At 43.6% G+C, this 22,232-nt stretch overlaps 1 protein-coding gene across 17 annotated transcripts in view; it reads left to right on the forward strand.

Moving 5' to 3' along the window:
• ZBTB38 (zinc finger and BTB domain containing 38) overlaps positions 1 to 22,232 on the forward strand; it is a 125,612-nt gene that overhangs the window by 94,234 nt on the left and 9,146 nt on the right. Inside the window, exon 1 of one of the 17 annotated variants that reach the window (XM_050778056.1) lies at positions 13,657 to 14,558. The exons of 14 other annotated variants lie outside the window; for them this stretch is intronic. The gene's annotated coding sequence lies outside the window, so the exon portion shown is untranslated. Of the gene's footprint in view, positions 1 to 13,656; positions 14,559 to 14,621; positions 14,796 to 14,821; positions 15,406 to 22,232 lie in introns of those variants that run through there. 2 more of the 17 variants (XM_050778068.1, XM_050778060.1) reach the window with 2 other exon arrangements.

Below are 22,232 nucleotides of genomic sequence, written 5' to 3' on the forward strand. Positions count from 1 at the left end.
TGCACTCCGGCCTGGTGACAGAGCGAGACTCCATCTCAATAAATAAATAAATAAATAAATAAATAAATAAAAAGCCCAATACTCAGGCCCCACCCAGGACTAAACAAATCAGAATCTTGAATTGGGGCCTGTGTATTGGTGTCTTCTCAAGTTTCCAAAGGCGATTTCAGTATGTGCTAGGGGGTGAGAACTATGGGACTAGAGGATAAGGTCCAAACTCATCCAATATTGGAAACTTTTCATGACTAGGCCCCACCAGGGTTCCTCCCCATCTCCTAACATGCCCCTGCACATGGCTGTGGCGCAGCCATCCCACCTATTTGCCCCTCCCCAAGTGCATCATTCTTGCCTTTGCTTAGACCTCTTCCTACAAAAGAATGCCTTTTTCCCTCTTGGATTCCAAGGAAATTCTCCCTATCCTTCAAGAGCGAGCCCCACCTCCCTTGCTCTGACTCCTCTTCCCCAGTTTAAGGCTGCTTCCTCCCGAGCCCTGGCTGCCCCATCGGTGGAGCACTCTCATCATCATAGGAACTGTCTGCACATCCCTCTCCTCCATTGGAGAGTGGGCTCCAGGAGGTTGCTGAATGAGGGAGGAAATAAAGGATTCAAAAAGGCCAAGGAGAGGAAATCATTCTGTTTCTTTGAATTATTGTACTGATGCTGCTTTATACCTCATCAGATACTTGTTAAGAAAACAAAACTCTGCTTGATTTTAATGAAAGCATTGAAAATTTGTTAGTGGTAGTAATATGGTGTACTATTAATTGAATATTTGCTAGCTAAGGTCTCTATATTCACTGCCTTCTTCAGCTATCACAATAATCTTCTCAGGAGTTATTCTCATTTTATAGAACAAGTTAAACAAAATGCTGTGTGATCAAGTAATGCAAGATGGTAGAAAATACAAAGTAGAATATTTACATGATCACCTGGCCAGCAGTGTGTTAATGGCATGCTATAGGCTGATCAGGAAAAACTGGTTTTGTTGGTAAAAATAGCTAACCATATTGTATTAGTCTGTTTTCACACTGCTGTAAAGAACTACCTGAGACTGGGTAATTTGTGAAAAAAAGAATTTTAATTGACTCACAGTTTTGCAGGCTTAACGGGAAGCATGACTGGGAGGCCTCAGGAAACTTAATCATGGTGGAAGGTAAAGGGGAACCAGGCGTCTTCTTCACATGGCGTCAGGAGAGAGAGAGCAAAGGGGGAAGTGCCACACACTTTTAAACCATCACATCTTGTAAAAACTCACTATCAGGAGAACAGCAAAGAGGAAATCCGCCCCCATGATCCAGTCACCTCCCACCAGGCCCCTCCTCCAGTTCAACATGAGATTTGGGCAGGGACACAAACTCAAACCATATCACATATGTAGTTCTTTTGAGTGGCAGATACATGTTTGACACTGAATTTGGCATAAAACAAGCACAGCTGTCAAGCATACCAATCAAAAGATGAGATGGTGGTTTATATTTGCTAATGTTTAGAATCACACAAATCTAGTCTCCCATTTAAGTATGTTAGAAGTTAGTTTGAAGCTCAGAGTCACAAGATCAGGGCTGAAAACCCAGCCTTTCCAGTGACAAGTGATGAGATGCTGGGACTTTGTCTTCATTTTTCTGAGCCTTGGTGTCCCATCTTTGAAATGGAAATACAATTTCCCTGCCTGCAGTAGCATTGTGAGAAGGAAAATAAGGTGACATGTATGAAAGTGATTTGTAGACCAGGCGCAGTGGCTCACGCCTGTAATCCCAGCACTTTGGGAGGCCAAGGCAGGCAGATCATCTGAGGTCGGGAGTTCGAAACCAGCCTGACCAACATGGAGAAACCCCATCTCTACTAAAAATACAAAATTAGCCAGGTGTGGTGGCGCATGCCTATAATCCCAGCTACTCGGGAAGGCCGAAGCAGGAGAATTGCTTGAACCCAGGAGGCGGAGGTTGTGGTGAGCCAAGATTGTGCCATTGCACTCCAGCATGGGTGACAAGAGTACAATTCCATCTAAAAAAAAAAAAAAAAATGATTTGCAAATGGTACAAGGCTACACAGGAATATGGCCGGGTGTTTTTGTCTTTGTTCTGTGTTTGGGTTGACAAGGTTGGCCTTTGGGAGGAGTCAGGATAAGGAAGGTGGTGTTCTGCTGGGTAAGCGGATATGGGTGCTGAAACAATCGCAGGCTGCCTGAATTCCAGGCAGGGTGGGGCACAAGGATGCTGGGATGTGAGCCCAAGAAAAACAATTGGAATGAGCTACTTAGGGAGAATGAGGGAACAGAGAAGAACAGTTGAAAATTAGAGTCTTGCTGTGTTTTTGAAACCGTGGAGCTGAGAGAATGTAATTGGTTGGAGTTTTGCACTGGGTCACCTGTAACCAAAGACAAGCCCAGAGACTACAGATCAGCTCCAGGGAGCTTGATATCTTGATCTTTTATTCTTAGGTTATTCCCAGCAATTCTGTTCCCAGGAGCTCTGAAACTTTCTGGATCTGAGTTCAAGAGCTTACTTGCCTTGTGGCCTCAGTATCTTGAGTCCAAACATACTGATGGATTAAGCTGTTCAGAACTGCTTCGTACAGGGTCACATCCTGATGATGTGTGCTCAGTTTCCTTCTTTAAAGATGAAGCCAAGGCTTTCTCTTTTCTTATTCTAATAGATTTAAAAATATTTTCTAAGTATAACAGTACTGATCTCAAAATATGATTTTTGGGGAAGAAGAATGATCCCATTCTGCTGCTCTGTGGAGGTGAGCTAGAATACAGTCATGTCATTTTATCACAGTCATCACTGTCCTGAACTTATTGAAAGCTTCTGGAGCAGGAATCAGTAGAGCATGTTTAAGTGATCAGTAGATGTATTTTAAGATAGAACTGACATTCTAAAATACCTCAACAGGCAGAGAAAGGATGGATAAAGCATACACAATTAAGTTTAACCAGAATAAACAAGGGAAATTTTGAGTTTCAGTTAAAAAAAAAAAAAATCCAGTCCTGGAGGTTTGGAAGCCAAAGGAGAGGAATAAAACAAGGGAAGAAAGGAGAAATTCGGGCAAAAAAAAAAAGTCTGTATATTATAAATAAAATCAATTATTGAGCACTTACTACTTGCTGTGTACTTGCTGAGTGCTCATACACTCTCAATCCTTCCCAAACTGCATGATATGTATAGTAGTCACTCCATTTTATAGATGAGGAAACTGAGGCTTACAGTGAGGTCAACCACTTTAATAAGTGGGGTCCCAGCATCTGCCATTTGAGGAGTATGGCATAATAAGCCATGTGGAACCAGGAGTCTAGAAACTTCTCTTTTTTTTTTTCCGTTTTTAACTAAGACTGGGTCTTGCTATGTTGGCCAGGTTGGTCTTGAACTCTTGGCTGTAAGCAGTCTTCCTGCCTCGGCCTTCCAAAGTGCTAGGATTACAGGTGTGAGCTACCACACCCATCAAGGAGTCTAGAAACTTCTTTTGGTCACACTATGAGATCTTAGGCTTTTCTGTAAAGTTTTGGTTTTTTTGTTTTGTATTGTTTTTGTTGTTACAAGGGAGTAGCTGAAGAAATTGGAGATATATAGCCCAGGAAAGGGTAAACATTCAAAGGGCTGTCGTATGGCAAAGGCTACAGTTGAGGGCCCCTCAGTTGCTCCCTCCTTGGTGGGGACATCTGTAACTAGGAGTTTCACACACTGGCTGGAGCCATCCTCAGCCCCCCACCCCACTCCCCATCTGAAGAATCTCTAAAATCCATTTGTGGCAAATAAGAATGAGTCAGAGTGCGTGTTCCACTAAGCATCATGACCTCTGTGCTTTTTGTTATCTAAAACACCTCAAGCTCTGGTCCTAGTGAAGTGATGCTTACTCATCTGCCCATTTTGAGAAAGGTCTTGGGGCTGAATGACTGGCTACCTGGGACCTAGGAGCATTTCTTTGTGTGGTCTCAGCACCATCTTGTGGACACAGCATTGTGAACTGGGGATGGGCTGTGGTCATCAAATCTAAAGGAACCCAAAAACAAATCCCTGAAAAAGGTGCCACTGGGGAAGGGCTCTGCCCAAGGAATCCTGTTTTTAAGAAAGACTGCCTGCCCTCAGAGCTAGGAACTGCCTTGGGGCATTCACTTTTATGACTCTAACCTCGTTATTAAGCCCTTGACACCTGAAAGAGCAGAATGGGCAGGTTCAGCAATGCAGAAAGAGCCAGGCCTTTCCAGGGGCATGCTGCAGCACTGGGCTACCTACCGTTCACTCAGGAGGACAGCAGAGGCTTTCCGGGTAGGGGGAGCCCCATATCCCTTTCTCTCTGGCCTTTCTCATCCTGCATCCTGCCCCACCTCTTGGGCCAGGACACTCCTCTGCCCTGCCTCCTCTTCTTGGCCTGGTACTCATTGCCTCTCAGAGCATAAGTCACCTTACTGTGTTTAAAAGGCCCCTCACCACCAAAGCGAGGATGGACCAGGATGAGGCTGTGAAGGGAACAGAGTGTTTCTGTGCGGAAATTCTTTGGCCTTCTTAGCCCAGTCTCCTAACACTCCTAAGCTGGCTGCCCTGATGTTTCTATGTGTGAAGAAACTGAATAATCATCTAATTCAGGGTAAAGTGATGCTCTGAGGGTGGATTTGCTCAATCTCTTTCCCTGAATGGGAAGAGGCAACGTGTGGCCTATAAAAGCCACTCAAGGGGTAGAAGCTCCCCTCTGGTTGGTTGAACCCCTAACCTCTTCTCTGTTTGTTCTTCACAGTGGAGCTGTGTGGGTGCCTTATCCTTAGTGGGCATGCAGGGCTCCCCAAAACAATATAGTCACTTAATTTTTTTATCTGTTAACACACAGTTATTGACTGTCTTTATCCCAATATTACATCATGATGCATGTATCTATTCTTTGAAAGTATTATAAAAATACTTTTTTATACAATGAAAATACCAAAAAATAGGGTTTTTTCACTGTACCAAAAATATTAACATATTCTCCCAAGGCCTTAATATATGAACTCATACTGTATTACCTATAGTCCCCTATTTTGTTAAAAATTTGGTTTTGCATGTGCCTTCCACAAGCACTTTTTCCCTGGCTTCCCTTCTTTTAGGGTCAGCCTGGCCTGAGCCCCTCAGCTCCTGACCATACGGCCTGCAGAGCTGATCTTGCCAGGACTTAGAGGAAGCTCTTAAAGCCTGAACCTCTCCAGGCCACTCAGCGCTGCACTTCAGCGCTAGGGAAATCCCCACTTACAAACTGACCCTGCTTCCAATGCCTTTCAACCGCCGAGCATTTAATTGGTTGCTAGTATCATAATGAGATGAGCTAGAGAAGAAGCTGTGGTTATAGGTTTTTGTTTGTTTTCTGGAATTTTCATGGAAAATTACAAGAGCAAAAAGGATCTATAGAATGAGATACTACATTTTATCTGTATTGTTTAATCCTCATAAGAACAAGGTCACACTGCTGTGTCCACTTTATAGATTTTTTTAAAAACCAAGTCTAGAGATGCTAATTAACTTGTACATGTGCATACAGCTAGCAAGTTAGCGGAACAGTAATTTAAACCCAGGAGTGGGTAAGCAGTGCTCTACCTCTGAAGATAAAGATAACTCACTATCCAGGAAGAAAAAGGATGCCCCACAGAACACGAAGGGAAAGCTTGGAACTATCGACTACATCTGACAGTTCCTGGTAATTTAATCAAGGACTTCAAGGGAAGCTTGAACCAAAATCTAAAATAAAGCACAACAAACATGCCAAATCCCAAAGTGAACCCAAATTTTTAATTATTTTTTACTGAACAAAATACAAACTAATGAATTCATTAAACTGAGAATTAAACAAAAAAGGTTCTAAAATCAAAAACCCAAAACACCAAAATATTCTCTAAAATAAATTGTAACCAAATTAATATGTTATTAAAAACCCCCTTTGGATGAAGAGAAAGGAGCAGATGTAATTTGTCAAGTCTGTAAACAGTGCACGAGAGGCTTCTTTAGGAAGGTGAAAGAATTTCACTATCTAAAACAGACATATAACTCAATACACAGATAAGACCCTAGCTTTGTTTTTATTCATCAATTTATACCCAAATTTGAGTGACCTTCTGATTTAAGAGGATAAGTACATATAATAGAAATGTATTGATGATTCAAGTATTTATCTTAAACACCCTCCTTTCTACCAAGCTTTTTACTGGGACAGGTAATAAACAGTGAACTTGAAATATTTTTTATTTAAATGGTTACTGCCAGCTTGGTGTGGTGGCTCACACCTGTAATCCCAGCACTTTGGGAGGCCAAAGCAGGAGGATCACTTATGCCTAGGAGTTCAAGACCAGTCTAGGCAACATGGCAAGACCCTGTCTCTACAAAGAAATAAAAAAATTAGCTGGGCATGTTAGCGGGCACCTGTGGTCCTAACTACTCAGGAGCTGAGGTGGGAGGATCACTTGAGCCCAGGAGTTCGAGGCCACAGTGAGCAATGATCAAGCTACTGCACTCCAGCCTGGGTGGCAGAGTGAGACCCTGTCAGTAAAAAATAGAAAAAAAAACAATAATTCCTTTTTCCATTTGCTTAGAAGAGATGCTAACAATGCAACTAAAGGAAGAAAATTATTTAAATGATAGTTGTAATTAAATGCCTGTATGTGTGTGCATGCATGTGTGTGTGTGTGTGTTGGCCAAAGCTCAGGTGTAACTGCTCTCTGAATTAAGAAAGAATAATTAGTTAATGAACCCCTATGGGGTATCAAGCACTGTGACGGGGTCTGGGGATCTCTGGGCACACAGTGAAACAGGACATTTGTCCCTGCCATTAAGGAATTTCACTTTCCCTAATTTGGGGCCTGGGGCCAAGGCTTAGCTAATACTTGCTTCTGCTGACATTTTTGACTAAGAATTAATTGGTAATAGTAATAATAATAATAGCTAATGTTTATGAAGCTTGATTTTTATGCCAGACACTATGCCAAGCACTTTAAAGGTATCGCTTAGTCCTCATGTTAACCCGAGTATCTTCTAGTATTAGCTCCCATTTTGCAGAGGAAGAAACTGAAGGGCAAGTTTTTAAAATTTGCACAAGGTCACAGCCAGAGCATGACAGAACCAGGTCCCCCAGATACCAAAGTTCAGACTTTTAGCCACTGTACCAGACTGGACGTGGTATGCCTTATCCTAAAGTATCGTAGAGCCCTATTTTAGGAATGGACATAACAGTGCTTTGGGAGTGTCTCAGTTCCTTTAGTTCGACAACTTTAATCTCTTCACCATTCCTTTTCTATGTCCCCATCTTACGGTAACCCTACATATACACTCAATATTATCTTGAAATGGAAGGGGATAAAAATCAAAATAAGTCATATTCATAAGTGTCATATATTACTTTGAAGTATACATTTTTTAAGAAAATGAATTAAAAGGCCGGGCGCGGTGGCTCAAGCCTGTAATCCCAGCACTTTGGGAGGCCGAGACGGGCGGATCACGAGGTCAGGAGATCGAGACCATCCTGGCTAACACGATGAAACCCCGTCTCTACTAAAAAAATACAAAAAACTAGCCGGGCGAGGTGGCGGGCGCCTGTAGTCCCAGCTACTCGGGTGGCTGAAGCAGGAGAATGGCGTAAACCCGGGAGGCGGAGCTTGCAGTGAGCTGAGATCTGGCCACTGCACTCCAGCCTGGGCGACAGAGCGAGACTCCGTCTCAAAAAAAAAAAAAAAAAAGAAAATGAATTAAAAGTAAAATTTATGGAAAATACTGAATTTCCCTTAAATATTCACCCCAGAGCTATTGGTGGTCCCATATGGCATCTTTGTGCACAGTAAGAAGTGGCCTCCTCCTGGCAGGGACTGCAGCCCTGCACCGAGGGACATGCCCAACCAAGCAGAGCCTGGGCTGCCTCTCAGCCTACCACAGGGCATAGCCTGTACCCCACACGTGGCAGCCCTGCTCCAGGCCCTCTTACATTTTGCCAGTTGTAAACTGGTCAGTAGGCTGGTGTGATGCCCTATGAGCCTTCAATAGTTGGGTCGCTAAATGAAACCAAGAAAAACATGGACAAGCTAAGTTCTTTATGCTCCTGCACCTGAAATGGAAAGTGTGATTTTTGAGTCATGCTGCCTGGGTTTGAATCCCAGCTCTGCCACCAATAGCTAAACAATCTTGGCTGAGTTCCACAGCCTCTCTGAACCTCACTTTTCTCATTTGTAAAATGAGAAAGGTTGCTGTGAGGCCTAAATGGAATGATATACATGCAGTGTGGAATGATATACATGCAGTGTGTAGAACGGTGCTGAGCACACAGCACATATGTGCTTGTTGGGACACAGCTTGGATGACATATGTAGGTGACTTCCTCCTGTCAAATGATAAGTCACAATGGGGACATTGTTGCATTTGTTAGGAGTGTGGGGATGTCACTTCAAAGCAGTTCTCAGCTGCCCAGAGGGGCTCCAGCATAAGCAGGAGACATGGTAAGCTGTTCCTTCATAGTGTAGTCAGAAGTCACGGGCCAGGTCGTGTGGACTATATATCTTGGTAATTTTCAGCAGGATGCAAAAGCACACCTGCCCAGACCGTGTCTCCCACACCCTGGCTCAGTGTCAGTGATATCACTGATCTCAAATTCTTTTTGTGGTTCCACGGGTCAGTCTGATATGCATAGTTCTGCTGAGAACCACCATTATAAGTACACACGATCGTGCCTCTTCCATCTACTGTTCATTGCCTGATGGGGGGCAAGGGCTTATAGATTGGTGTGCCGGGATGCAAAGCACCTGCAGTTCCATGACCCAGCAGGAGGCCACAGACCCAGCACCGTGTCCAGATTAGCTTCTTAGGAGAGGAGGAGAGGAGGCCGGGGGAGGGAGCAGACGCCAGAAGGAAGCGACCGGTGACTGCAGGGTGGAAAGCTGCCAGAGTGTGGGAAGGGAAGATGTCACGTGGAAGCTAAGTCCTTCACAAACACCCAGCACCAGGGCCTTACACGACACCGCCATGTTGCCACCTTTACAACTTTTTAAGTATTAAATTGTAAAGAGTTTGTTGCCAATTCAGCCCAGGTACTCAAGACAAAGGCCAAATTCCTGGACTTTGAACAAAGCACGTCCGTAGTGCTTGAAAGATTGCTCTTTTTCTTCCTTTGGGCCAAAATGGTGATAGTAAGCAGTTTTCAGTGTTCCAGAGCTGTGGTTCAGTGTTTTAACTTGTTTGGGCTGTAATAGCTTTGTGGGCAGCAATAGCTCTGTTTTATCTTACGCAGCTCAGCTTTAGGCCAGCAATGTTGATTTGTGTGTGGGGTGGGTTCTTTTTCCTTTTTCATGTCAGAACAACCTTCTTGGCTTTTTTTTTTTTTTTTTTTTTTTATGACCACCCATTAGCATAGGTGGGAAATAGCAGGGCAGTTCAGGTTGACCTGACACTGGGTCTGGAAAGCTCGGTGACAGTGCCAGGTATGGTGGGCTCTATAAAGCTTAGTTTTGGGTGCTTTCTGTTTTTGTATTCATTAAGTAAAGGTTTATTAATTATTATGTGGCAGTTGCAGGGCTGAGTGCTAGGAAAACTGGTCAAAAGTCTCAGCCCTCATATAATTTTTACTCTGTAGTAAAGGCACAGACTTGTCAAGTAACTTTTAATTACAATCATAATGAGTACTATGAAAGAAAAGTATGCTAAAAAATATAGAACAGAGGCACCAGATGGGAGGAGAGAAGTGGGTGGTGGATGGAGGTGAGGGTGGGCTGCTGCCCAGGCTAGAAGGACATTCCAGGCTGCAGAAGCAGCTCAAACACCCTGGGCTGGGAAGGCCGCGGGCACACTCAAGGAACAGAAGGGCGGCTAATGTGGGTTAGAATGGCAGGACAGGAGGTCAGATGACAGGGGACCTTAGAAGCCTTGGTAAGGCAGCTGAGATTTGGATTCAGGGTTTTGACAAGCCCTGCTGACCAGTCTCCACTCTGTATTGGCCAGGAGACTCTTCCCTCCATCATGGAGGAGGCTCACGCCAGAAGCCAGCTCTGCCTTTGGAGATTGTCTTCCCCCAGTGCTCCCCTGAGGCTTCACACTCACCAGTCTCATGCTGCACCCTGACCGGCAGGTCCCCAGCGTGAGCCCCATAATCCCTAGGGACTGCATTATCACAGACCTGTAATAAGAGGGTAAACCTACATACTTGTGGTAGGGGAGGGGAGGCGAATGAAAACCCATCTTCCTGAGGCATTTACTTTAGATTAGCAAATCCTGGCTGTGCCAGTGTTTTCTGGGCTGTGGGGCAGACACAGATTGATTACATATCAGGCGGCACCTGGAAAATGCCTGCTGGACAGCTGTTGTACACCTGGCCAGCCATGAAGGATCCCAGGCCCAAGGCCCACCACCCAGCAATGCTCAGATTATCCTGGCAACTGCCACCCGGGATCAAGGGGCTGCATGCCTTAACTACCATCCTCGGCTGCCCTGCTTGGAGACCTCTCTGGCACATTCCTCGATCTCTCTGAGATTTCTTGGCATATGACTCAGGCTGGTTGCCCCCATCTGCCCAACCTCTTGAATCCCATTCTGGGTCTTTTCTAGCTGCCAGCTTCTTCCGTGGGGATCTTGTATAACAAGCCTGCGGTTTGGACTCACTGCTGGGCCCTTTTGTGCCATATAGAACAAGTCACCTGCTCTGACTTAATTACTGCTGTATGTGCGCACATACATGTGAGGCAGATCACTTCTCCAGGCTCAGTTACCACATCTGTACTATGAGCATGTTAATAATACTAGCTTCCATATTGAGCACTAACTGTTAATTCATTGAATCCTATGAGTACATACTAGTATTTGCGGTGTTTTTTTTTTAGACGGAGTTTTGCTCTGTCGCCCAGGCTAGAGTGCAGTGGCGCAATCTCAGCTCACTGCAACCTCCACCTCCTGGGTTCAAGCAATTCTCCTGTCTCAGCCTCCCGAGTAGCTGGGATTACAGGTGCCCACCACCACATCCGGCTAATATTTTGTATTTTTAGTAGAGACAGGGTTTCACCATGTTGGCCAGGCTGGTCTAAAACTCCTGACCTCAGATGATCCTCCTGCCTTGGCCTCCCAAAGTGCTGGGATTACAGGTGTGAGCCAAGGCACCCAACCAGTATTTCCATTTTTTATGTGCCAACCTCCACAGGAGGTTGTGGAGGTGATTAAATGAATTAATATGCAAAGTGCTTTATAACATGAAATATATCTGATAAAAGCAATTTTATTCAATATTGGAGAATTCAGAGAGATGAAAATTGTAATTGGCATTATTTATGGTGACCATGCTCATGTAATGTTGGTTTATAAACATATATCTTTTTATAGTACAGATTGTTCATTTTGTAAATGAATACTGAGGGCCTACTCTGTGTCAGGTGCTTAACATATGTCAGTGAAGAAAATCAAAGATTGATACTCTTGTGGGGCTTACATTTTTGCAAGCAGACAGACAATAAATAAGTCCATTTTGTATGTAGTATATTGGAATGTCGAGTGCCATGGAAAAGTCAAAAAGCAGAGCAGGGCGAGGGGGATCGTGAGTGCAGGGGACAGAGGCAGGTTGCTTTTTTGGGGAGCGTGAGTGCAGGGAACGGCGGCAGGTTGCCTTTTGGGGGATCGTGAATGCCGGGGAAGGCGGCAGGTTGCTTTTTGGGGATCGTGAGTACAGGCAACGGTGGCAGCTTGCTTTTGGGGGGATTGTGAGTATAGGGGACGGCAGCAGGTTGCTTTTTTTAGTCGGGGTGAGCCTGGTTTGTGTTTCATATGCGTGGTCACATCTCTTAACGTGCCAGACATTTACTGCGTGCCCCCACCATGTGCTGCGGCCTGGAGATACAACAGTGAACAGTGAGCAGCCTAGATAAGCAGCTCCTCCTGGAGCTTACTTTCTGGCGGGCGGAGTGGACAGTAAACAAGCAGGCAAGGACAGGTGATAATTGCAGGTTGAGGTAAGCAGTATGAAGAAATAAACAAGGTGATTTGAGGGCAAACCAAAGGGGCAGCAGATAGAGAGATGGGGTGGCCCCTCCGAGGAGACATTTGAGCTGGGCCTGAAGCACGAGCCTGAGCCAGCCACAGGCAGTGCCGGAACCGTGTGTGTCAAAGGCCACAGGGCCAGAAGAGACTGGGCAGGTGCAGTCAGCCCGGGGAGCCTGTGTGCCTGAGGAAAGGCAGCGCAAGGAGTGCAGTAGGAGGGAACGAGTGAGTCTGGAGAGTGGACAGCGCAGGGCCTTGCTGGCCACTGGGAAGGGTCTGATTTTATCCTAAGATCAGGGGAAGGCCACTGAAGGGCTTTGAGCAGGGCTTGACTTGATCTCATTTGTAGGTTTGTTTTTCTGGTTTTTGTTTTGTTTTGGTTTTTGAGACACAGTTTCGCTCTTGTCACCCAGGCTGGAGTGCCATGGCGCGATCTTGGCTCACTGCAACCTCTGCCTCCTGGGTTCAAGTGATTCTCCTGCCTCAGCCTCCCGAGTAGCTGGGATTACAGGCATGTGCTACCACACCCAGCTAATTTTTTTTGTGTTTAGTAGAGACAGGGTTTTGCCATGTTGGTCAGGCTGCTCTCCAACTCCTGACCTCAGGTGATCCACCTGCCTCAGCCCCACAAAGTGCTGGGATTACAGGCATGAGCCACCGCACCCGGCCTCATTTGTAGTTTTTAAAGATCACCCTACATACTGCATGAAGGGTAAGCCGCATGAGCAGTTCTCTCCATAGCCACCAACTAGGCAGAATGCAGTCAGTTCTCAAGCTAATTCCAGCTGACAGTTCTTGAACCCCCTGCTAGGTGCCATGGACCACACTTGGTGCTTTTCAGGAGCATCATCTCATTCACTCCTCACTGCCCAGTTTCTGGTTTATCCAGGAAGTACCATTGTAAGCTGTGATTCACTGTCTTGCAAGAGTCCCGAGAAACCCAGCGTGCAGAGGGGCAGGGAGTGGGGAGCGGCAGTGCAGTGGGGGAGGCGGATTTAGATTTAACACCAGAGCAGCAGCTGGTGCTTCGTCCATTTTAGGACAACTCATTCTTGTGATTAGCTGGAGGTTCACTCTTGTTCAGAAGCCGGAATGTAAACGGCTCTTCTCTCTGCCTTCCCCCAGAGGTAGCAATCAACTGAGAGGTACAGAGCCACCTTCCATTCAATCAGCCAGCCCTTTGGGTTCACAAGGAAATGATGGTTGGCTTTTGAAATCAATTCTTGATAAGCTGACTCCTAAAATGAAAATTTTCAGGGGACAGGAACCCTGTCCTGGGGAACTCTGGGACACATCATTCCCCACAGCATTCAGATTAAAAATGCCTTCTATTAACACATTTTGGGGCTGGGCACGGTGGCTCACACCTGTAATCCTAACACTTTGGGAGGCTGAGGCAGGCGGATCACCTGAGGTCAGGAGTTCAAGACCAGCCTGGCCAACATGGTGAAACCCCGTCTCTACTAAAAATACAAAAATTAGCCGGGCATGGTGGCAGGCGCCTGTAATTCCAGCTACTCAGGAGGCTGAGGCAGGAGTATCGCTTGAACCCAGGATGTGGAGGTTGTAGTGAGCCGAGATCATGCCATTGCACCCAGCCTGGGGAACAAGAGTGAGACTTCATGTCAAAAAAAAAATATATATATATACACACACACACACACGTATATATGTATGCATATGTGTATATGTGTGTGTGTGTGTGTATATATATATATTTTGGGGGGATTCTGAGTGTCAGTGGAATTTGGGTAAAACAAGAAATGAAGACAGCACTCAAAAGGCTTCAGAGAGATTCTCTAAGCCTGTTTGCCAGATTTCTTAAGCAAGCAGGTGCCCAGGCAAGCTTGATCCTGAGATGAACTCAAGGTGCACGAGCTACCCTGAAACACTGCTGCATTTCAAAAAGAAAAAAGAAACCTAGGACCTTTTCCCCCTTTCATCTTTCCAAACAAGCAACCTAAAATATTTAACTGGGCCCATTGCATCATTCATGAATCTGACAGTACTCGTTCTCACAATCCTATGTGCACGCAACTACAAGTCCAGGGCCCTAATGTTTACCTTTTCCAGATAATAGGTGAGGTTGTCCAAGCTGGCCTCCCTCTCTGCTGAGAGCACTCCAGCAGCTTCCCAATGTTGGCCTTCAGAACAGCCTGAATTTCAGTTAAAAAATAAGCTTCCCCTGTCACACTATGCCTTCTTGAATCTGATAGCTTAAGTGCAGTAAAATCTGATAAATGTAGCTTTTCTGTGCCCGTTTCAGGCCGCATTTAGAAGGCAACATCAACAGGATTTTCCTTTTCCTAGACACAGCTCAACTCCATAAAGGACTTCTGTTTTGTAATCTGTTTTCGAGATCTGATGCGTGTGTTTCTAACACCCCGTCACGTGAGGAGGTCTGACGTAGTCACCCAACATGACTATGAGAAAATATACTGCAAAGATGTGTGTGGGATGGTGCAGCCAGCTCACTGAAGCAAAATGTCCTTTGTCGGAAAACTTTCCGCAGGGAATAACAGACCCGTGCAATAGATTTCACTTTGATATGGCCCCTGCGCTGGCCCAGTATGGACTGCAGGTTTGACTTTTGCAGGATTCCAGGTCAGTATCCTAATACAGTGCGTTCTTTTTTTAGTTAGGTTTTATTTCTAAGTTTCTTTTTATAGAAGACAACTTGCCATAGAGGGAGGAGAAAGTTGCTCTGTCGATTCAGTTGTTATTATGTACGTTCGTTAGGAGCTGCGTGGCCAAGGGCTGGCAAGAGGGCTCTTGGCCTTTTCCTCTGATTAGAAGATTTGTAAAAATGGAGTTTAATCTGGCCCTGGAGAGTGGCTTTGAGTAAGTGACTTGTAGTTCTAAGAATGTAGACTGAAAAGGTTTACTTCACTCTCCTCTCTGTAATGTCTTAGAGCTTTACTAATAAAAATACACCAGATTTTACTAACAAGCCCTATAAAGATCTGCATAATAAATGCATTAGTTAACAATTTAAAGAGATTTTTCAAGTTTTTTTTTTTTTTGCATTGTAAGAATTAGGGTTTATATGGAAACTATCATTTTAAGTTTTCTGTGCATTTCAGTAAGATCGCCTTAACTAATTGAAAGGAGAGAAAATTTAATTAAGCTGGAAATACTGGGAAGTAGTTAAAGTCAGATTATTGCCAAGAATTATTTCCCTTATTTTCAAATTCATTCCCAGAATGAGTGAACCAATACTTAAAAAGCAATATCCAGGATAGATTACTGTGACCAAGCTAACCTTTGAGACTTGGAAGGCCAGGATGCAAGCAGTGATAGATTGATTGTATAAACAGATTGTAGGTAGCAGCCTCAAAGAACAGTTTTCACCTGTGTCCAGTGTGGAGTCGACTGTTGCTCCACCTGGTTTTTCAGCCATGTTCAAACTCAAGAGATAGTCATCGCCTCAAACTTGGAAAATTAAGGACAGGTATGGAGAGTGTGTATATCTGCGTGACTGTGGGTGTGTCTGTGTTTCTGTATCCCTTGGTCTCCATCTGTCTCCTGAGGATTTCTGCTTTGTGTTTCACCACATTTTATTCACTGTCTCTTTAGTCCTTTTAGGCTTATATAGATTTATTTTATTGAGTAAAATAATTTTTAAATAATTTCTTAGAAAATTATTTAATTAAGATTTTTAATTAAATTTGTTTTGACTTTTTTTTGTTTTGGTTTTGGTTAGCACAGCAGTTCTCAAACTTTTTGGTCCCTAGACTCCCTTACACTCTTACAATCATTGGGTATGCAAAGAGCTTTTTTAATTTGAGTTCTTTCTATCAATATTTACCATATTCAACATTTTAAATAAGAATTGATAGAACTATTAGATTGATGCAAAGGGAATTGCAGTTTTTGCCACTATTTTTAATTGCACCTACCTAGTATTTATTAACTGATGGAAAATGACTGTGATAAATCCAACGGAATGATAAAATAACATTTTATTAAAAGTAACTATTTTCTAAAAAAAAAATAGTAAGAGGACTAGTACTGTTTTACATGTTTGCAAATATTTTAAAGTCTGGCTTAATAGAAAGAGAGCTTGATTTTCATCTGTGCTCCTGCCTTCAGCTGTGGCACGCCGTTTTAGTGGAAGTATGTAAAGGAAATCCAGCTTCTCACAAATAGGTAGTTGGAAAGGGAAGGAATTTTTTAATAGCCTTTTCAGCTAATTATGGATATTCTTTGATACTACACCAAAACTTGACAAGTGATAATTTCCTAAAAGTGTGTTTTTATTAGTAAATCTTTAAGAGATTGCAGAGAGAAGAGTGAAGCAATCCTACATTCTTAGAACTTGAAGGCACTTTCTCGAGGCTGCTCTCTAGGGCAAGTTCCCCTCTGCTCACTCTCAACATCACCAGCAACGGCTTGTCATGCCTACAGGTGCAGAGAGTACAAAGATGAATCAGATTGTCCCTGTTCTCAAGGAGCTCATAGGGAAGATATAAATGTGAACAAATGCATGATACCATACATTGTAACGATGGGAAACCAAAAACTAGAAATTCTGGAGGAGCAAGGCTATCCAGATAAGACATCAACTGAGACATGAACAAGCGAGGATTGCCAGGCAGGGGAACTAGGGACTGGGAGAGAAGGATAATCTTTTTATTTTTTATTTTTTATTTTTTTTTTGAGAAGGAGTCTCGCTGTGTCTCCCAGACTGGAGTGCAGTGGCGCGATCTCGGCTCACTGCAAGCTCCACCTCCCGGGTTCACGCCGTTCTCCTGCCTCAGCCTCCTGAGTAGCTGGAACTACAGGCGTGTGCCACTGCCCCCGGCTAATTTTTTGTATTTTTAGTAGAGACAGGGTTTCACCGTGTTAGCCAGGATGGTCTCGATCTCCTGACCTCATGATCCACCCACCTCGGCCTCCCAAAGTGCTGGGATTACAGGCATGAGCCACCACACCCGGCCTGAGAAGGATAATCTTAAGAGGAAATACAGTTTCTCTCCTAAGGCTTTATTCAGGCAGAATGTAGAAGTCGTCCAAAGTTATAAGAAAAGGGACCCATGACAAGGGAGAGTGTGTGCTGTGTGTGTGTTGGGGGGAGGGGGGAGTATGGATGTAGGGAGTGGGGAGGCTAGGATGGAGAAGAGGACTTCTACTTTTTACCTTAATGCATATCTGTGCTGTTTCAGTCTTTGACCATGAACATAGATTCATTTTCTTTTTCTAAAGCTAGGAAATTCTAAAAAGCAAGTGAAGAAAGTTCATTTCAGTCATCAAAAGTATCTTAAGTGCCTCTGTTTACATTATGTGTATATGTTTTTAATTATATAAGGCTGAAGCATAGCAGGAGATAAAAACTGAAAATTCCAAATACGCTAATTTACTAGAATTTCCCAGTGGCATTTATATAAAGTCTAATTATAAAATATGTTTATCATATATTTATATAATTCTTTAAAGTACTTTAAATATTTGTACAATATACTTTATGTAAATATACACAAATGTCCTTATAAGTATGATATATAATTTTTTATTTAATTTATACAGGCTGGCTGTGGTGGCTCAGGCCTGTAATCCAAGCATTTTTTGAGGCCAAGGTGGGAGGATCACTTGAGCCCAGGATTTGAGACCAGCCTGGGCAACATAGTGGGACCCCATCTCTAACAAAAAATTTAGAAACTGTCCAAGGATGGTGGCACACGCCTGTAGTCCCAGCTACTGTTGGGGGATGGGGGAAAGCTGAGGTGGAAGGATCACTCAAACCCAGGAGTTCAAGGCTGTAATGAGCCATGACAGCACCACTGCCGTCTGATGGCACTCCAGCCTGCGTGGCAGAGCAAGACCCTGTCTTAAAAAAGAAAAAAGATAATAAAAGTAAAATAATGTATATAGAGATTTATATTTTGTTTATATATAAAATACTGGATGACCATTCATCCTGATTTTTTGAGGTACAATCCCAATGTATACCTGTTTTCCTGGCATTAGTTGTACCTCCTTTCTCTCTCAAGTGTCCTGTTTTGGATGCTGAATTATATGTTCATCCTATTTCTATATCTGTGCTTATAAAATGTATTTAAATATAATATATGTCCATGTATTTATATATGCATGCTTGTATTTGCACACACATGTGGCTGTATACATATGTGTACTATACATTTTAAAAATATATTTTAGGCCAGGCACAGTGGCTCACGCCTGTAATCCCAGCACTTGGGGAGACCGAAGTGGGCAGATTACAAGGTCAGGAGTTCAAGACCAGCCTGGCCAACATGGTGAAACGCTGTCTCTACTAAAAATACAAAAATTAGCCCGGCATGGTGGCACACACCTGTAATCCCAGCTACTTGGGAGGCTGTGGCAGAAGAAAAGCTTGAACCCTGGAGGCAGAGGTTGAGTGAGCCAAGATCGCGCCACTGCACTCTAGCCTGGGCAACAGAGTGAGACGCCGTCTCAAAAAAAAAAAAGAACATAAAAATATATTTTAAAAGCTATTCCAGCTAAAATGCAAACTCAGGAAAATAGTGACATCAAAGTCAGGTGGCCAGTTATCCAATTACAAATTACTTTATGTTTTTAAAAATATTGACTTACCCAAATTTTTCTATCTAGAATATTTTTGTTAGCCTTTTTATGCTTATCTATTCCATCTCGGTGAATTTATTGCACAAAACTTGCTTTTTAGAAAATATTTTAGAAAGTTACATGTAAATTAAACCTCATCTTCTTTCTAACTTACATTTCTTTTTCTGAAATCTGTTGGGGCTTTCCATTGGCAGGAGCTCCTAAGACTTCTGTTTTAAGTTACTCTTCGTGAAGAAATGTAGTGGAGGAGGTTGCTTTAAAGTAAAGTCAAAGAATACTGTTTTTGGTGAAAATGACTTTCCCCCTCCCACATGAGCTCTTTTAAAGTCTAAATTTTCATCCTGGGGATATCCTTCAAGTAAGTATGTCTAAGTGGGTCCAATGTTATTTTACTTACTGTTCTTATCAGTCACACAAACCTAACCTGCCGAAGAGGTCAGGCGGCCACATTACTGAGAGAAGCTGCCTGGTGATAAATCCTTGGGCAGGCAGTGTGTGTGTTGGGGACACAGCCACTTGGCACCAGTCCTTTTTGCCAGGCAGGCTACAACCCCAGTGTGGCCTGGTCTTCCTGTTTTTCAAAAAAGCTATATTGAATTTTTTTTTTTTTTTTTTTTTTTTTTTTTTGAGACAGAGTCTTGCTCTGTCACCCAGGCTGGAGTGCAGTGGTGTGATTTTGGCTCACTGCAACCTCTGCCTCCTGGGTTCAAACGATTCTCCTCCTCAGCCTCCTGAGTAGCTGGGACTACAGGCACCCACCACCACGCCTGGCTAAGTTTTGTATTTTTAATAGAGATGGGGTTTCACCATGTTGGCCAGGCTAGTCTTGAACTCCTGATCTCAAGCGATCCGCCTGCCTCGGCCTCCCAAAGTGCTGGGATTACAGGCGTGAGCCACCTCGCCCAGCCGGCTACATTGATTTTTATGTTAGAGTTTTTCAACATGGTTAAGTAAGATTTTCAAAAATATGGTTTTAAAAATCACACGGGTCAAACAAAACCTGTGGGGACCAGATTTGCTGTATGGCTTACAGTGGGCCTCCTCTGGTCTGCAGATTTAGAACTGATTTCCTTGTTGCACTTTGGACCTGTGGAATATGGCTTTTAGCCGTAGCACTTTCTGAGATCATCCAATGAGCTGGATAAATGTGCTCTGAAGACAGTTTTGACAACACTTGGTGGTTTTGGGAGTGGTCACTGTTAAGATTGGAGAGGTGGATATAGAGTCTTAACTTTAAATTGCTTCTCCAACAAGTTTCACTGCTTTTTTTCAAGTTCCATTTGCAGATTCAGACTCTGTTTTAAGCAGGTGCGTTGACTCCTGGATTATAAACTTCTTGAGGGCATGAAATTCTGACTGTCTCTTTCTGCCTGAAGTTGCCTTTTCTCCTCTTGTCCATATCTGCAGTGCTTAATTCCAGCAGCAGAATCCAGTACATGCCACTTCCTCCTTCAGGGAGTTTCTCAGCCTCCCCCTTCTGCCTCCCTTACTCTCTGTTGACTCCCATACCTTTTCCCTGCATGCCTGATCCTGGATGTTCCCTGAGTTTCTGTTTTGTTTTGTTTTTTTGCAGTGTTTCATGAGCACATCTTAGTTCCCCTGCCACCCTGCAAACCTTTGAGGGTAGAATTTTTGTTTCTCTTATGGCACCAAGTTTTGATTTCAGCCCTTAGAAATAGTTCTGGCTGGTTGATTAAAAACTACCTGAAATAAGGTGCTCCTCTGGAACAAGGTGGGAAGGAGACTTTCCAATGTTTACTCTGTATGCTTTTTCAATTTGATATCATATGAATTTATTACTTATTCACAAAAGAAATTAAGGTATAAAAATACATACAGATTCCAGGGTCTCACCACAGCTGTTCTAAACCAGAATCTCTGTAGGAGCAGGGGAGATGGAATCTGTAAAGCTGTAATATCTGAATACCTCTCAGGTGATTTTGATGCCTAACCAGGTTTAGGAACCACTGTCTCAAAGCACATAATAGGTATTCAGTAAGCATTCGTTCAAAGGAGGAATGAACACTTGTCCTTTTTTTTTTTTTTGAGATGGAGTCTCGCTCTGTTGCCCAGGCTAGAGTGCAGTGGTGCAATCTTGGCTCACTGCAACCTCTGCCTCCTGGGTTCAAGCAATTCTTCTGCCTCAGCCTCCCGAGTAGCTGGGACTACAGGTGCATGCCACCATGCCCAGCTGATTGATTGCTTGTGTTTCTATAGCACTTAGCTGATGCCTTCTGCCTAGCAATTGTTCAGTAAATGTTTGTTAAGAGAATTAAAGTAAATTTTGAATTCAGATGCCATCACCACCTCCAACACCCCATCCCACTTTCTCTCTCTCTCTCTTTTTTTTTTTTTTTTTTTTTTGAGACGGATTTTCGCTCTTGTTGCCCAGGCTGGAGTGCAATGGTGCAATCTTGGCTCACCACAACCTCTGCCTCCCGGGTTCAAGCAATTCTCCTGTCTCAGCCTCCCAAGTAGCTGGGATTACAGGCATGTGCCACCAGGCCTGGCTAATTTTGTATTTTTAGTAGAGACGGGTTTTCACCATGTTGGTGAGGCTGATCATGAACTCCCGACCTCAGGTGATCCACCCGCCTTGGCCTACCAAAGTGCTAGGATTACAGGCATGAGCCACCACGCCTCACCCACCTCATCCCACTTTCTTAGCTCAGATCTCATGACTCTCAATGGTTCCCTATTCACTTCTATATAAAATTTAACTGTAGGGAGTCCTTTAGGACCCTTTATGATCTGGTCTGACCCTTCTTTCCCAGGCCGTCTCATTCAACAGATACATGCTGAGGCCTGCCATGTGCCTGACCCCATATAGACACTGTCGACTGGGCTGCACACACCACTCCTGCCACCACTCAGGCTCCCTCATCAGCCCCTGAGAACAGTATCCGCTTTGATCATTTTTAATTTATTTTGCCTATAGTGTTCCTTCTCCTTACAGAATCCTTCCTATACCCCTGTTTTACTTATTTATGGAAGTAATCCAGGGCCTCTGTAAATAATTTTACTTACTCTTCTAACATTTTATACTTATCTCCAGTATATGGCCTGCCCTCATGGATTCCAATGATTAGTTGACAGTTCTCTTTCTTCCCCTAGACTCTGGGCTCCTTGAGATCAGCGACTTGCCTTCCTCCTGTTCATATCTCCAGTATATCTCTAGCACCCAAGTACTATGTCTGACCATATTAACATATTTACTGAATAAAGTTGTTAGAAGGTGTGTCAAGAAGGCAAGTCAAGGTGCTACTTAGTAACTATGATTTTTAAAGGATTTCTGCCACACAAAGGTAGATATCCCCCCTGAAAAATGTCATGCTTTGATTTTGCAAAGTTATGACAATATTTTAATGACATATATAATGATACTTATTGTATATGTTGTTCTGTTAAGTATGACTACGGTATTATTCTGTGTTAAAAGTAACACGGCCTTTTGCTGACCATCCTAGCTGAACAATCTGAGAGAAGAATCAGAATCCCACAGAAGTGGCTGGGGCTTTGTATATTATAAATCTGAGTCAGGACACCCTAGAGTGTTCATTAGCCCAATGTGAAATGCCGTATTCCCCAAATGGAAGCAGAGCCTAAAGGGAGATTCAGGATGCTGTGAAGCAGAATGTTTTGGAAGAAGCAGTAGTTTTGAATTGGAAGGACAAAATAGATGATGTCAGCATAGACCTAAGCCACCTTTCT

This window comes from Macaca thibetana, chromosome 2, assembly GCF_024542745.1.
Source record: "Macaca thibetana thibetana isolate TM-01 chromosome 2, ASM2454274v1, whole genome shotgun sequence".
In the NCBI taxonomy this organism is placed as follows: Eukaryota; Metazoa; Chordata; class Mammalia; order Primates; family Cercopithecidae; genus Macaca; species Macaca thibetana.